Genomic DNA, 18,927 nt, shown 5'->3' on the forward strand with positions numbered 1-18,927 from the left:
CCCAGTAAGGGACCAGCCACCTCAGTTACAGATCCCAATACAACCATTGTACACCGTTGCCTATTATCTGTGTATCTTGTGTATCTTGTAAACCGACCCAACTGTAACCAGGGTCACTGTAACTTGTTATCGACCCAACTGTAACCAGGGTAATTCCTTTTGTTATTTATTGGCATAACCTTTTGCAACCTGTAACCTACATTCTCAAGCGCCCAGTTACCCCTGGGTTCGGCGCGCGATACAAGTAATAAACAAATACAAAAATACAAATAACCAATGTGTGTGACTGCATTGCATTCCGATTTCAAAGCAGACAATAAGGAAAGTATGTATCTGCGTTCGAAGCACACCAATGTAATTGCCCAGCAAGATTTCTATAAAAAAACAAGAGATGCTGGCAAGTATCTCGTTTTCACAGCACAATCAGCGTAGCAGGCTACATCTAATTTAGCACATCAAATTGAGAACTACATAGAAAAATGTGTGCACTTTCGAAAGAAGAAACCATTTACTTTTGCAGAACACCTAATGCATATGTTAAAACCGAGTTCAATGAAGCTTGCAATAAATAATGACCCCTTTCTCTGCCTATAAGGCTATATAATATAATATGACTGGGGCAAATAAATTCCAATAAAACGCAATTGAGTTGCTGAAAGAGTGAATTTCACCTTGCATATCTGAAACAATGATTGCATGCATTTTCAAAAATTATGCATTTTGCAGTTTGAAAAAAATGTGGGCCTCGTTATCTAATATCTGTCTCTTGTGCAGATGAAACAAGGGATATAGTGAGAGAGGTTTACTCCCTATTCACAGTGGCGTTGCTAGGTGGGGCCTGGGGGGGCCGGGGCCAGGCCCCCCCTGCCGGCCCCCCCTGTGAAAACCTGTGCTCCCCCTTGTGCCCCCCAACCTAAAACGAGGAGTGACCATGTTCTCCCACTACTTTTGTCTGTGCCCCCCCATACTTTTGTGCCCCTGCTAAATTTGATTCCTGGCGACGCCACTGCCTATTCACTCTACATGTGTTTCCTGTGTTCAGAGTCTCCACACAGGAAAACAAGCCTTGAGAGTGCACTCTGCATATTCACCTTCGCTCAGGAGAAGCCAGCTGTTGTTTGGGTTGCCATTATGGAAGGGCCAACGGAGATCCAGTTGGCATGACTCATTTCTTGACAAGTTTAAGCACTAGTTAAACTTGAACTCCCCAAAAAGTAACCTGCAGGCCTTTTAAACTTTGATATATGACTTTTAAGGGTTCTTATTTTAACAATGGCTTTGATTTAATCAGAGATTTCAGCCTTCCAGTGGTATGAGGTAGGCAATCCAAAGATATAGCTGCAGACAATAGCTTCAACATTTAATGGAGGTTCAAGACTCTATAAAATGCCCACCTAACCTCTTAATCCTTTGTGAGTTTTGTAAGGTTGTGGAGCTTTTAACTGAGGGTGTCAACAGCTGGAGGGAGAAAGAGATTAAGGAAGGGAGGCAAACATATATACCAGGTGAGAGATGAAGAAATTGTTTTTGAGTAGTTTGAGCTTCCCACAAGGGCTATCTTATTTTCCATTCCTTCCTTAGCTTTCAGTGTTTACATATAACTATTTAGATGGCAATTATAGTTTATCTCTTATGTCTTTAGTTTCCGCACTTTTCAGAGATTTTCCTAGTTGCCTTTATTTTTTTAGCATTTTTGGGTCCTGAAGTTGTTTACTCGGAGCTGCACCTGGCAGTTAAAAAATGCGTCGGCCGGGGTCTGAAAATCGTGGCATTGACAGTAGGGAAGGATGTACCTGTTTTAAAAACATAAATTAGTCTCACGAGCCGATCTTCATTAAAAATATTCATTTTATTTATTATGGCGTGAAACTATTTGCTAGCGAGGATAGTGCAACGGAGTATGTTAACTTATTCCCACTAACCCACCCTCTCTCCTCTGCCTTTTTCAGAGCCGTCTGAGCGCCAGCGGACCACTTCGGCGGTGATAGTGCGCGGTACAAAACAATACACCACATTGAACAAACAAGTACAACTTAACCGGGCTTTAACGCCACGCTATTGTTATTATATTCCGGTATAAAATAATTTAAAGGGTTACTTACATTATATTGGCATTTTCCATTGTCTACGCGTAATGCAGTCCCTAAATATGACTCCGTCTGTGCCAATGATCTTTCTCATAGAGATATAATATATGAAAGCGGTTTTGTTTCAGAAATTTCATCCTTATCGTCTCTTACGTTTTTGCACCACCTCCAAAAGAAGTCTTTTGGCACGATCCCGATCTGTCAAGGTAAAAAAACAATAGAAGCTTATAGTGCGAGTCGTGGCCCACTCCTGAATGAGCATAAATTCTTACTTTGCAATATTTGCAACATTCTGTGTAAAGCCATCCCTGCGAAATTGCTTTTTACACTCCATCTTTGTATATTGTCTGCGTGCTAATGATACAAGTTTCTTAAAGGGAGTTTATGGTTAACTTGCGCTACTAAAAACGTATGAAATTCAGTAAAAAAACTTTGTTAACGGGACGTTATGGTAGCAGTGATGTCATCAATGACATTTGTGATTTCATCTTTGATGTCCTGGGTGTTAGTGTTAGCAGTGCACGGTGGCGCGAGTTATGGTTGCTTATCTTACCATAACTGCCGAATTTCAGGGATTTTTCGGTTTCACTTTGAACCATAACGTCCCTTTAACAAAGGTTTTTTACTGAATTTGATAGGTTTTTAGTAGCGGAACTTAACGATAGCGTCCCTTTTAACAACGTTTTTTCATTGAATTTCATAGGTTTTTATTAGCGCAACTTAACCATAACGTCCCTTTAACAAAGTTTTTTTACTGAATATATATATATATATATATATATTCAATGAAAAAATGAAAAAACATTGTTAAAGAGACGTTATGGTTACAAGTAAAACCGGAAAACCCTTGAAATTCGCCAGTTATGGTATGATAAGCAACCAGAACTCGTGCCTCTTCCGTGCACTTCCTGCAGGGCCATTTGTTTTTGTTTACTGACATATCTAGGCCAGATGGCTTTGTTCACTGACAGAGAACATTTTAAAAATCAAAACGTGTTACATATGTAGACATTAACCTTTTTGTATTTTGTTAAGGCACAATTCAAAAAACTTGTAACCATCAACCAACAAACAGATGAACACAGCATTACTAATGTTTACGTCTCAGAAATATACCTTTTTGTACAAACGATTACTTCAAAAAATACTAATTATTTTTTCATTTGCACACATTATAATGGAATCTACCAATCAGAAACCATAACTGTACACTTCATATAATCTCCTCAGTAGAACTCTACATACAGATTGAAAAACACAAGATGCTTATTGTTAAACAAATTATCATTAAATAGTAAGTGCATTGTATTTATTCACTATTAGCATTCATTATATAAACATTTGTTATAAGACAGAAGCAGTTTTTTCTTCTCACAGAAATGGCAAACACTCTTGAGTGGTTAGAGGAGAACACTCCAAAAGAAGAAATGAGTGACAATAACATCGCTAATGGTACACAATATATATGTTAATGTAAACAAATAATGTATTTTGTACACACCTTACTAAAATAATAATGTCTGTTTTTCTTACAGTACATAGTGTTCATGAAGAAACCACACCCCAATTTAATTGTACACGATCCCAAGAATCCCATAGAGAAGCCCTATCCCCAGATGTACATAATCAAATTATGAACTTGTTTACAAAATTGGATGAACTAAGTAATGATTTTAAGGAACTTTGACAACATGTCAAAAATAATGTAATTCAAAATGTTCCCTATCACTGTCCTTCTTGCACCTGCCCCCCTTGTCCCCAGCAATCATCCCCATCAAATTCCCAAAGTTTTAATGAAAGACGCTTTGATGAAACCTCCCTCTCTTCCTCCGCTTGTGATTATTGTACAGAAATTCCTAATTTTCCCATGTATGTTTCCCATTCCGATACCCCATTTCTTTCTTAAATAAATGTTTTTATACCGTTAAATGTGTGTATTTTAAAGCCCCAATTTTGAGAGGGCGTACACTACGACTGTCTGGGGTATCGCACACAAAATGATGCCCCTGGAAAGGTGCAGTATCCGGACATGTCAGTTTTCGTGTGACACACTTTTAATTATTCCACGGACACGGCGCCTGTTCTATTGACACCCAGCACATGCACACGGCATCACCTGCCTGATAATTGCCCGCTTACCACTGTCATGGCCGTGGACATCCCTGGACATCATCATGTGACCGCACCCGTGCGGCATTTCAGGGTTTTCTGCAAACAGTGTTTGTGACTGTGGACAGTTTGAAACTGCATTTTCCACCAATCTAGGGTGTTTCAAGCTCAAAATCTACCCTTCTGGAGCTCCTAGACCCAGTTTCATTTGATTTGGCAAACTTTTACAACTTTCCAAGGCCTATGTTCGACTCTGTAGTCCGCAGATAGTCGCACAGTCCGCAGACAGCTCCTCTGTCCTCTGTCCATTACTTTTCCTAATTCTCATTCTGGCTTTCCAGGAGAGAGCACCTGCTTGCAGTTCCTAAATTTCTGCTTTGCTGCATTTCAGATCTGTTTTGCGGAGACAATCAATGCATCTGCTATGGCCAATTCTGCTCCCCAACCACCCCACCCACCACCACCATGAACACCATCTGGAGGGCCTGGAGAGGGGAACAGGTGCGGTGATAGAGAAGAGGAGGATCAAGAAGATGATGAAGATGTGGTAGAGGAAGTCCCTATCTCCAGCATCTGGAGTGAGTCCTGGGTGTGGCAATTTGTCCCCACTGTATGGGGCGTACCAAATTATCGGGCAGCCAAGGTTTGATGCACTGAGTGCAAAGTTGTAATCAGTTGTGGAAAACTGAGCTTATACTCATACAGCACCACCACCATGTGTGCCACACCAAGTCCAACCAACTGAGGTCACTGAGGAAGCCTCGTGGAAAAGTAGGTTGATGCCCTCTAACCCATCTTCTTCAACTGCTCCTGTCACCACAAAGGATACTCCTTTGGGGCCGAGGATCCCAACAGCAGCCTCACAAGCAATACAGAACACTTACCTTTCAAGGGTCACATACTATGTATGTACTGCGATGCACCATCTGGAGGAGGGAGCAGTTTCGGAGTGCTTTCGAGGTTGTGGTCACAGAGCACGACAAATAGTGCCACCTACCTGATTAAGGCCTGCCCAACATCTTCCTCTCTCCACATGGCCCTTTGTCCCTTTGGTTGGTGCCCCACCCCTCCCCTACCTTGCCTCTCCTGCAAGAAAAGCCCAAAAAATTACAAATCCACAGTTTAGAAATAGAACTGAGAAACAAGTCACAGGCCCCTATGCAGATGGCAAAGTCTACAGACAGCATGGTAGTCTGTGGACATTGGAAAAAGTCCAGGCATGCAGTGGGGACATGAAAATCATTTTAATTGGTTTGCATAAAAAAATGTGTGCTCTTAAAATAACCTTTTTTTGTGTATTTGGCATTCATATATGTTTTTAAATTTTTGGTTTTATAAACTGAACTAAAACATTTTACTGAACTTAATGATTTCTTCTAACTTTCACAAAAACTGCTCATTTTGAATGTTTTCCAGAAAAATCTGATTACCCACATCAGTTGGATGGACTTTATCTCTATGAAAAATGTTGGCAAAATCAAATTTTATTTTCTCATTATGAAAAGATGTCATGCCAACATGTTGCACAAGAGCACACACAGCTTTATTGACATTGTGCCTCGATTTCTCCATTTGCAGACCAAGTAAACTTGAGCACATCCACATCTGTCTTTGAGCATTGCGAGATTTTTTTTTTTCAAATTTGGAACATTTCCTTCAAATTTCTCAATGTCTCCTTCATTGCAAACAGCAATGGTATTCCAGTCACATAACCCAAACTATTCCCTCCACAATGAATAATAATAATTTCCAGATGTTTCAATCGAACCGTATTTGCAAAAAATGGGAGCAAGTCCACACACTTCATCTCTCGCTGACACTTCAAATTTCCCACCAATCCACACTGCACAGCATTAACCTGCAACCAATGCACCCAGGAGCCTCATCCACACACTCTGCCTTCTCAGAGACATAGCCATAGCCATTGGCAGGGCTCTCACAACTCCTGCTAACAAAACTCCTGCTACCCTCCCTCCATGTACACCACACCCAGGAAACCTGATTGTCTGATCCCCTGATGTCTGTGGACGTCCACGACTGTCCAGGGTCTCCACAGTCCTCTTTCCATGCCAGGCATCCCTAAAAGACTAAAATGTGGCATGTACTGTCTGCGGGCTAGCGCAGTGTCCATGGGTGGCGGGCCCAATCAAAAGGGTGTGTAAACTCAATTTGAGTTATTTATTCTTTAGTGGTGGCTCTGAAAAGAACCTTTTTTTGGGGTTTAACAAACACCCTTTTTTCCTTTTTTCCCTTTATTTACAGTAGTACTCTTGCACTCTATAATTTTCTAAAATTTTCTAACAGGAACTTTGTCAATGCATTCCTAACATTGTAAAGAAAAATTGCTTTTCCGACATCTGTAAAATGAACTCCATCTTCACAAAAAAAATTCACACCATCAGACCTTATATTGTCATTCTCAAAAGATGACATTCCTACAGCATATAAAGCTGCCTTTATTCTTCCATTTGTGGACAGAAACAGTTTGTTGGATATCTCCATGTTTACCTCTGATATATTTTCAGAAAAAAATATCTTGGCAGCAGGAAACAGCTCCATTATGCTTTTAGAGAAATCCTTCAGCGCAATCTGCTAATACACTGGACATCCATACCCCAAACTGTCCCCTCCACAATGCACAATTACAATGTCTAGACATGTAAAGTGAGCCACACTCACACGAAATGAAAACAAGCATGCCCAGTTTAAGCCACACATTACATACCACAAAACCTCCACTTCTGCCAATCCAATACTGCCAAAGAGGCCATGATTTTCCGCATACACCTTCAATGTCCGAATTCAAGAGTCCCCCAAAATCCACAAACTCTGCCTTCTCAAACATACAACCATATCCTTTTCCAGTGCTCTCACAACTCCTGCAAACTAAACTCGTGCTACCCTCTCTTTCTGTATACCACACCCAGAAAACCTAATTGGCTGCTGCCCACAGTCCCCTTTGCCATGCCAGGCATCCTGAAAATATGTGGCATGTGCCATCTAAAGACTACTGCAGTGTCTGAGCACCTTGTAACACAGGGACATCCTTTTTACCCTTTCCACTTTCATGTGATCAACACTCCCTCATTGGCTGCTTTCAAAGAGTCACACACCCATCCACCAATCACATTCAAAACCTCTACAGCTAACCCTGTCATCTCAGTTCAACACTTCAGATGTACACTTGAACTCTGAGAATACATATCTCCTGTTAATCAGAGGCATTCTTTCACTTTCAATTCCACTTTTCCCATTATAAAACTCAAATTGCCAGTCCCAGAATGCAAAGAAAAAAAAACAGGACTGGACTTGAAGAATCAAAACTATGACATGTGTATCAAATAAACATATAAAATGCTGTGTATTTCAAAATATTTCTTTTTGGAAACAAAGTTAAAAAAAAAAAATCATATGTGCATTTATAGCAGCACTGTGACAAGTTTACATAAAACAAAGTAAAAGCAGATAAAATAGATTTGTAGACCATTTTCAATTGCCACTCAGTGTGTGCCAGTTCCATATATTGACAGTGCATGTATACTACCTAACATAACCCATTCCAATATTTAGCTTTTATGCAGTCCTCATGTTTTCTCTACAGTCTGGCACTTATACTCCAACTTTTCTAATGGGTAAAGTGAAACTACATGTCCCAGAATGCAAACAATAAATCTAGGACTACAAAAACACCTACAGATTAGAATGCATCATGTTGGCAAGTGTACATATACTCGGACATATTAAACTTTCACACACCAAGTGCCATTTAAAAATGTACTACAAATCAGTTCCATAACTTTTTCTTCTCTTTTACAAAATGGTACACACAGAGATTCTGTAAATGCACATATGCATTTCTTAACTTTCATGACAATGCTCCTAAAAACAAATATTTTTAAATATCCAGCAATTTCATTAACTGCTTTTCCCAACAACTCCCCCTACCTTCATAAATAACAACCATGCTTAATAAAAGTACTTCACCATTACCACATTCCCCCACTCACTTTCTTTTACAATTACAGGAAAGAAGTACATTGCATAAGGCAAGAACCGAAAAATGAATACCCTTTACATACTACAAAGTATATTAATGTACCATGTATATGCATGTAATTACAACAGCACAGTTCCACTATATATTACCCCAAACTACTCTCTTCAAAACAACATTTCTTTCACTCTAATCCATTATAATGCTCCATTCACACTCTTCCGATTCCCATCTTAACACCACCATTGCAACACCCACTGTTTTTCTGAAAACAGCACAATGTCCCTACTGATTCAATCACACCACCACTCCCTTACTCACTAACCCAACGCCGTCACACCTCTTCAGACGCTTACTCTCACAACCTTCCCAACCATACCTGATATGCCTCCACACAATCAACCAGCAGTGTATTAAGCTCTCCAATCACATTCACACACCCATTCACAATACATGCATATACATTGCACAACTTTCAAACCCAAACTTTCTCTTTTCCCAAAAGACACAACAACATGCCTACTAAAAAGCAACTCTGTAGAAATAAAGGAAACACAGAGCAGATAAGAATATAGCCAAACCACATAATCATCCAACTCTAAAACAATTTATAGAAAACATTAAAACAAAAGAGCTAGTAACCTCACTCAACAAAACTAAACCAGCCACGACTAAAAAAGGTAAGGCCCCTCTTTCAAAAACTAAAAGTAAAAAAATATGTACAAAGAAAAGCAGACATACTAACAAACCTAACGCTGTATCTACCAGTGTTAACGTAGTCACGGTAAAGTAATCCAAAAAATATATGTCACAAAAAATGTTCCACCATAGAAAATCTTATAAAAACAGCTGAAAAGACACAATCTATCCTTAAAAACTACTGCAGGAGACTAATCCTCAATGCTCTAATTGACAGTGCTTTTCTACTAAAGAGAAATTTGTTTATTTTGATTTTCAACAGAATGAAGCCACTAACTGAATTACTCAATAGAAGTACTTCTAAACATGTGCAGTGTCAAGATAGATACCTTTACAAACTTCTGTGATGGTGAATGGATTCACACAAGCAACACAGAACCATATTTCAATGAAGAAGCTTATAAACAAGAACAACAAAAAACAATTGCAATAGACAATGATGGTTGAGGGTATGAAATGATAGAAGACACCATTATGGCAAAAGAAACCCTTTACGAAAAAACATCCCCAGCAAACTTTCAACCAAAAGCTCCTTTCACCCAAAGAAACCATCTAGTGTACAAATGGAAATGCAGCTCATTGTGTAATGTAGGCCAACAATCCTTTAAATCTTTATGACAATTCCTCAATCACCATGTGAAACTAACAGACAAAAGTCAAATGAAAGCCTCACACACCTTGGACTCTTATCCAGTGTGCAGCCACACTGGTTTGCGAGGACATTCATTAGCCTGTATTTTGCAAAAGCACCTTCCACCACATCAAATTGTTAGCAACACACCATTCTGCTAGAAGGAATCTTGTTCATCGACTATACTATGCCAAAAGTCCTGTGCTAGAACTGCTAAATTTAAATATCATTCTCCTACTTGGAACAGCCAAAGAACTGCTCAATAAATCGAGCACATCGAACGTAAATACTTTGGACCAGAAGCTGACTTAGAAAATTCTGTACCTCAGAAAACATTACCAAAAACCTCATGAATACCAACGTCCTAATAAAGACATACAAAAAATAACTAGCTATGTTTCAAAACAAATCTGCTGAAACTCCAGACCAAATATGTGTCTGTTATTGCAGAACATTTTATAAAAGAGCTCAAAAGTAGACTACAAAATAGAAGACAATCAAGGTACTTTCCCCGTCACTTCATTGCCATGATGCACTTTATATGCAATAAAACTACCCCTCCGCTCGGAAAAGTGCAACACTTCTTTTGGAGAAAAGAATATAAATCCAGAGGAGCACCACACATCCACATGCTTTTGTGGATAAAAGATGCTCCGAAATTTGGCCATGATAGTGACGTCACTTTTTTACAGTTTATTGAAAAATATATTCCTTCCAACATCCTTTCAGAAACCACAGTTACCTACATACACAAATCCTACGCTTCCAAAAACATAAGTGTGGCAAATACTGATAACGTAGATATAAAAACAAAGGTAAATACTATACCAAATGCCTTGGCTTCCCGAGACCAGTTTGCAAAAAAGGATAAGTAAATAGCTTGATATCTTCTGTTAGACACAGCGTAAAAGGCAAATTCCCTAAAAATACATACAATATTAAAAGGGATGGAACATACAAGTAAATCAATGATTGCAATGTAATCATTGCCCTCTTGTGAATGCAAACATCGACATACAATACAATGCAGACAATTCCACTGCAGTTGCAAGATATGTCACAGCCTATTTCACCAAAGCTGAGAAAGCAGAGCTAAAAGACCTCATGCATGACATATCATCTGACAAAACACTATCACAAAAATAGTACAGCTTCAGTATAAAAATGCTCTCCCTTAAAGAATGTGGGTTCTAGGAAGCTGCAGACCATTTAACAGGTACAGTCTTATATGGCAAATCTGGACATATTGGCTGGCTGAACATTGATCCAGCTTCATCCTGAAAAAGAGTACTAAAATCCTACCAAGAGATAGAAACAAACCATAGCCAAAAATGATCCCAACAGCCAGGACATTTTAAAAGAACAATGTAATTGACACATACTACCCAAACAGAAGTACTGCTTTGGAAATAATGTGTCTGTAAGACATTGCCCAAAACTACACCTACAAAAAAAATGCGACACCAAATGAGACAACTGGCTAATATTCAGCCTCAACTTGTGAAGGAAGCCTAGTGAAACTCAAAAAACCCAGTTTAATTAATCATAAAACATTATCATTTAAATCTCCACATCATAGAGAACTTTATTTCATGGCCCTACTACTTGGGAGAAAAGAAGATTGATTATTAGGTGACTATGACTCGCTTGAAGCTGCATTCAAAGCAAATGAAAGCAGTATAACAAATGACAATTTCAAACAACAAAAATAAATGTTGGACAATGAACACCAACAAGATGAAGAAATGGAAGATCCTCTAGGTAAAGACACTCCAGGGGGCAGTCAACCTTCTCTCACAGCATGAAGCATAAATAGCAATGACTGAGGTAGAAAACACCATATATCAATATAAACAATCTGAGGAAGACTTGTCAGTGCGAGAATCACAGCTAAATGATGAACAACTCACCTTTTATATAGAAGTAACTCAAGAAATTGAACATGGTTTTAAACATGAAACTAACACCTGTATCTGTAAAATGTATAAACCTCTGCTCCTAAGTGGTAAGTGGTGAAGCTGGTTCTGGTAAAACATTCTTAATTAAAATTATCAGCACATTTCTACAAAACGTACCTATCAACAACCTATCGGCTGTAGTAACAGCCCCCACAGGTTTAGCTGCTCACAACATAGGAGGTGTAACTTTACACCAACTACTGCTCCTCCCCATAGAACACCAAAACAAATTAGAATTCTACAAATTGTCAGCAGAAGATGTTACTGAAGTACGCAGAATTCTGAAACAAATGAAAGTGTTCCTGATAGATAGAAAAGATTGTAGTTCGGGAGGATATCTTGAGCTCACACCATACACTTGACATAAGTTTTAAATTTTTACAAGTCCAACATCATTATTCATAAAGTCACTCCAAGTGTATCTTCAATATGAATGTTTTTAATTCTTCTAGAGAAAAACACAGCCGACACGTGTTTTGACCACCGGTCGTTCTCAAGGCTGTACAAAATTACACATTCATTCAATATATACATTTTTCAAAAACCATACCATATTGTGTCACATGTCAGGTCAGGATGATGGAAAATTCACGGCATAATCAAGAATTTCAATCAGTGTTTAAAGAAAAAAACATAAATTTAAGACCACAAATTAGTGTCTCAATCAAAATATCTCCGTTTGATCAACAAAAATAGAAAGTTATTATCTGTATTCCACAATTAGATCCACTAATGTATTCATTATCAAATTAAATTAAACTAAGTCAGCGTAAAAACAATTAGACTGCAATATATAAACTTCATGCATGGTTAGTTACTCCAAAATAAGAAACTTGTACCCAAACACCTTGTGAAGCCATTCCAACATGACCAAAATGTGAGTTGCCAAAATAAAGGTATAAGTGTGTCTTAAATCGTATTAGTGCTTTGTTAAACTATATACTTTGGTGTTACTATAATCTGTGCTTACCCCATGTACACTCCCTATATCTCTTAAATTTGAGATCTCAATGTCAAATGATCACACTTGATCTTATGTTGAAAATTCAGAGTTCCAATCCCATATAGAGAAAACCTTGAATTATTATACTTTAGTATGTAGAACTGAAATGCCATAAACTATATTCATAAATGATTGGAAATGCTCACCCACCTGTACGGATGAGTCTATTGAGTCAAATGAGTATTGGAAATTCCCGTAGTCTTATAATTGTGAGTTCTAGGCTCCAACATTCTAAAATCCCCTTCAAAAAACACAATGGGCTCAACTTAGTACAAGTATCTATGAGTCCCATCTCTTTTACTTCATTCACTTGCTCTGGTAATCTCAGTAATAGGCTCCAATCTGTACCATTATATCAAAAACATCACCTACCTCAAACTATCTTTTTCCTTTATCAGTCAAAAAATATATATGTAATGAGTTCATCTTGATCCTAGTATCAAAAAACCATCACCTTCTTTAAACCACTTGTTGACACTATCACAATCTATCAATGTCCCCACAACAGTTAAATTGAGACACAATAAACAGACCCTTTCCCTCTCAAAATTGGCATTGGCTTATACATACCATTTACTGGGCTTGATCCCAATCTATGTTCATCTAGTTTCACAAAAGGGGGGGTCCCACGCATTACTGCCTCCTTTTTAAATGCTAAATGCGAGCGAAAAAGCGGGAAACATCGCAGTGACGTCACTCGCACGCACACACGCACGCGTACGCGATGACATCATACGCTCGTGGTCGCGATGACGTCACGCGTACGCGCACGCAATACCATCACACGCACGTTAGTTGTAAACAAATTGTTTTTTATTTTTTAGAAAATTTTCTTATTTTTTATTTTAAATATTTAAAAAATATGTATATTTAAAAATACCCAACTATCATACGCGGTATAGCTTACAGCCCATCACTTCAATTCCCAAATTGTTATGTGTTAGCCTATATCTGCCTGCACAATTATAATGTTGACATTTTGACTAAATTCATATAGTGCTACAGGATTTTACATCGGTGTTACACCTTTGTTGTGACTAAGTAAATATTTAGTCAGGATCTTATTCTTCAATTGTGTCCTATATTAAACATATGTGAATTAGTGTATTACTCATAAATGGAAGCCCAAAACAAATCTATCTCTTTGGTGCATTAGTATGTCTTTCTCTGAAAATGGTTTGGCTGATGCGCCCCCATATATAATCTTTTACTAAATGAACTAGACATTTTGTTGCCATATGTTGCATCATTCAGGTAAGGCTAGAATGACTCCACAAGCGGTGAGCATGTCAAATACTGACAGAGAGTATTATTGGTCCTAATGAATATTTCACAGAAATACATGCATTTCATGGTCCTGGTTAAGTCCAACTATGGTGCTTTTTAGGTAACAAATTAGCTTGCATTCTTGTTGCCTAAGTTTGAGCATAAGGTTACCACCCCGTTTCCCCATCTTGATTCGCATTAGTGCAATAAATCTTAAGTCTTCCTGATTTTCAAGCTAGTGTTGTAGCTGCCAGTGTATTGCCAATGGTGACTTTGGATCAGTATTCCTAAGACTAGCCAAATGTTCCCTTATTCGGATTCTCAATTGCCGAATGGTGCTACCAATGTAAAGTTTGCCACATTTACAAATAATAGCATAAACAACATAACACGTTTTACAGTTAATGAAATCATTAATCTCAATTGTCATTCCATTAGCATCAGAAAAAGAAACGCAATTTGCATGAGCATATTTGCACTGGTTACAGTTGCCACATTTAAAAAATCCCTTTTTTCCTTTTAACCAATTTTCTTTAGTATTATCTTCCTTAACATTCAAGAAAGAAGGACTCAATTTTTGTTTGATAGTAATTGCTCTCGTGAAAGTGAACTTGGGTTTCTCAGTCAAAAAAGGAAGTAGAGCCTTATCTAGTCTTAGGATGTCCCAATGTTTGGACACCATTTTGTCGAGTAAAGAGGAATCTTGTGAAAACTGCGTGATTATAGAAATATGATCTGTCTCTGATTTCTCTTTCGCACAGTCACATAAAAGTTCCACTTGACTGCACTCTTTGTACTTATCAGCTACTTTCTTTATGCATCTCAAATTGTACCCTCTCTTTTTGAATCTATCAATAAGCAGATCGGACTCCTTAAAATAATCAAAATCCAAACTACAATTTCTCCTGGCTCGATCAAATTCTCCAGCTGGGATGTTGTCTATTGTAGATCTTTGATGACTGCTTTGTACAAAAAGTACAGAGTTTACCTCTGTTGGTTTACGGTATGTTATAGTTTCAATCTGCCCATTCTTAACAAAAATGTGTAAGTCTAAAAAGTCTATACTGTGTGAACTCGCTGAACCAGTAAAACTGATACCAAATTTGTTGTTGTTGGCATATAGCACAAAACTTTCAAAAGATGCAAGAGACCCTTTCCACACAATTAGGACATCGTCAATAAATCTTCTCCATGCGATTAGATTCGTTTTGAAAATGTCTTGGTCATAGATATGTGTTTCTTCATATTGGGCCATAAACAGGTTAGCCAGGGAGGGCACAAATTTAGCACCCATGGCTACCCCTTTGGCCTGTGCATAGTATCGATCATTAAAGATGAATACATTATTATCTAAGGTAAATTTCAGAAAACTCATAAGCATATGTATATGTTGCATATAAGAAGCAGATGAGTTTCCAAAGGTGTAGTCTATTGTTTGAACTGCTAGATCATGATCTATACTAGTATAAAGCACTGAAACATCTAAAGTAGCCAAAAGGTAGTCTGATTCCCATTTTAGAGTTTTAAGAAATTGCAAAACATGTACACTATCTCTAATGTAAGATTTAATTTTAAGGACATGAGGTTTCAACGCTTCATCCAGATACTGCAACATGCCCTCTGTGACCCACCCTATACCACTCATAATCGGTCTGACTGTTGGTAAAATTTCATGTCAGTCTGCAAACCTTCCGTATGCTAACATTTTAAAAACCATTAGAACTGGCCTTTGTACTAAAGATGCAAAATCCATATTAAATAGTAAACTCATCCATGAGCTACATGGGCAGAACACATCTGCTCCTGATGCAATGGAACAATTAACTCATCAAAATATAAAATGCATGTCCTTAATGACAACCCTTGCAAGCTGAAGTCAATTCAACAAGACAATGTTGAAAAAATAAATGTAAACCATACTGCATATCAGCTTCATAGACAAACTAGAAGTACATGGCATGATACTTCCTATGTTTCAACAAGCAACAGCATGACTAAATAGCTTAGAAAAATGTATCTACAACACAGCTGGATTGGAGAAAATATTGACTGTGTGTCTAAAATGCAGAGTAATTCCAAAACGTAACCTTGATGTAGAAGAACATTTAGTCAGTGGAGCAACTGGTACAGTTGTTGCCTTCCAAACATATCCACAAGATGACAATATTCAGTTTGTCAACATCCACTTTGACAAACTTGCAAAAGTAAGAAATTGGCAGCACAATAGCATGTTCACTTCTTTTCAAAGACATGTACGTAGGCAGAGAACTATGTTCTCTATCTCTTGCATATGCTATCACTATTCACAAATCAGAAGGTCGAACCCTAGATCAAGCATTGATTGACATTGGCAGCAAAGTCTTTAGAGAAGGTATGAGTTACATAGCACGTTCACGTCTGCGTACAGTCAATGGTCTATTCCTAGTTAAATTTGATGTTAACAAAGTCAACACTGACATTCCTTCCATCCTGGAATACAAGAGGCTATGTGAATGATACACTGCCCATCTAGATATCTACCCTGTACCTCAAAAAAGAAAACCTTTAAAAAGAAAATGAATACAAACAGAATCTATAACAGATCTCCCAACAATACTGCTAAAGAAACAACAACCAACTCCTTCTGCACCAAAGAATACAACCACAAAACGGTCTAGTACAAGGTCGACTGCACATCCATCAGGAAACAATGACACAAATGTCTCTTCTCCAGAAAAATCTGTAGTCCCATCAAACGATCCACAAACAGAACTCTCTGGATCATTTAAATTCCGCAACACAACTGGAGTAAATTGTTATGCTAATGTAACAATCAATCTTCTCTTCCAATTGCCACCGATTGTTCACAACATTTACTTAAACGGCTCAGCCCAGTTCTGTTTGCAAATGCTCATCCTTCATAAAAATATCATAAATAATCCTGACAACACTTAGGAAGGATTCACAGAGCATTTTCCTATGGGATTGCACAATTATAAAATACTTCTGTGAATCAGCCCTTAGTGTGCCATGTATAAGGCAATACTTGGACTACTGTGCAAGAATGGTAAAATTGACTATAAACACACCGGATGATCCACAAGAATTCCTAAAGTACTTACTACAAGTACTGGAAACCAAGATCATCCCTATAAATAAACTATTCCAGATTTCATACACATGGAAACATAAATGCACACTCTGCAACCTTTTTTCATGAGAACGATTTGTGTATTTATCCATACCAAATTCTGAATCCATTGCATTTCACCAGCTTCTGCAGAATGCAAATCATGGCATATTATGCCCTTTTTGCAATTCAAACAATTGTCCCCCATGCAAATGAACTCAAATGTCCAAAATGTCATACCAATGCTTCTAAGGTACAATGCAGATGGTACCAAAAATAACGGTAAGCTTAAAGGCTTCACACATGGCCAAATATCTCTTGGAAAGAAAACCTTCACAACAGTAGGTATAATATACCACACTGGTGCCACGACCACTTCAGGGCACTACACTGCATTTGTCAAAAAAATAAGTGCTTGGTTTGAATGTAACACCTCTGTTACTCCAAAATTTAGGATACCAGCACATCTAACAAATGCCTACTTAATACTCCTTCATCCCAAATTTAGTCACTAAACTGTAGCACAATTAACAGTTAGAATACACCAACAGGTATCTCACTACATCCATAATACTGCAATAGTACTTTTAAAAGTCAATATAGCTAGAATACATCAACAGGCATTTTCTTTTGCTTTTGTTTTGCATTTTTAAAGTGCTCACCCAGCCCACGGGCATTGAGGCACTGTTACAGGAATTGTCTTTTTTTTTGATTAGTTACGTAATCATTTTTTTTGTCTTAGTTGCATATTTATAACATGCTTAAATACCCAGATGTTTCTAAGCGTGGACCCGGGGATTGAACCTGTGTTGCTTCGTGTCACCTTGCTTCCAAGGCGAGCACGTTACCGCTGAGCTATCCTCCCAGGTATGGACTTATAAAATACCCTTCATTGCAAAACACTTCAAATAAGCCATCACAATTCTTATACAACAAACTCTAATGTAGTGAATATGACAACAGGTATCTATATATTTTAAGCATTCCCTTAATCACAACATACTTCAAACAAACACTTGTGTATAGGCGCATTACAAATGCCATATCATATCATATCATATCATAAACATACTATCACACTTTCACTCACATAATTGTGATTGTTTTTTTTTTATCCAGTATGGATTCTTTTCCCAATGACCCAATGATTATTTAATGCCAGTACAAAAGCAGTGTGTCATACACTAATGTTGTACCAAACATAGTACTTAGAATGCACTGTTTATGAGGCTCTAAAAAAGTAAATATATATGTAAAATTGTATACAATTAAAGCTTTTAAACTATCCGGCTTAACAAAATATTGTGCTATTTTTCAACATAAAATGAACAAGAGATTCCAGCTTCATAAAACTATGGAACTAAGTAACCTTATCAAGTATAATCAAATACAAATGTTATAAGCATGATCCTCAATTGTAAAACAATCATAAATAGCATATACAGTTCAATTATATAATTTCACTATATTACAAACATTTTATACTCCCACTACATTACCTATAATTACTATATACATATTACTACTGTGGTGGTAGTGGCCAGTGGACAGATTCTTGGGCCCATGGACTACAGCCATGCCCCCCAGAATCTGGCCACTGACAACAACCACCACAATACAATTAACCATATAACAAGTACATGCAGTACACCGTCAAATAATAAACCTCACCCTGAATCCCCTGCGATCAAAATGATGTCTACGGACACCAAAATTGACCCCGGACTCAGCAGCATTTCCAAACCCTTTTTTCACCTAGAAGAACAACACCATATCACCTTCATTCCACTCCCCTACTCTTTTTACACCCTCTTTGACCCATCAAATAACCCCAAATCTCTTTTCCAAGCCACTCGTTCACGGCGCTGTCTGTGGACTACCACAGTGTCCGTGGAGCAGGCACAGCTCCACCTGCTTTTTTCCTAGAAAAACAGCTCCATATCATCTTTATTTCATGATTCCCACCCTTCCAAGACCCTATTTCCACCACCAAATAACCCAATATGTGTTATCCTAACTTTTTCCCTGCCGCGCTATCTGCAGACACCAGCCCTTGTCCGAGGATCCAACA

Source organism: Ambystoma mexicanum, chromosome 4q (assembly GCF_040938575.1).
Source record: "Ambystoma mexicanum isolate Mex_15411 chromosome 4q, UKY_AmexF1_1, whole genome shotgun sequence".
NCBI lineage: Eukaryota > Metazoa > Chordata > Amphibia > Caudata > Ambystomatidae > Ambystoma > Ambystoma mexicanum.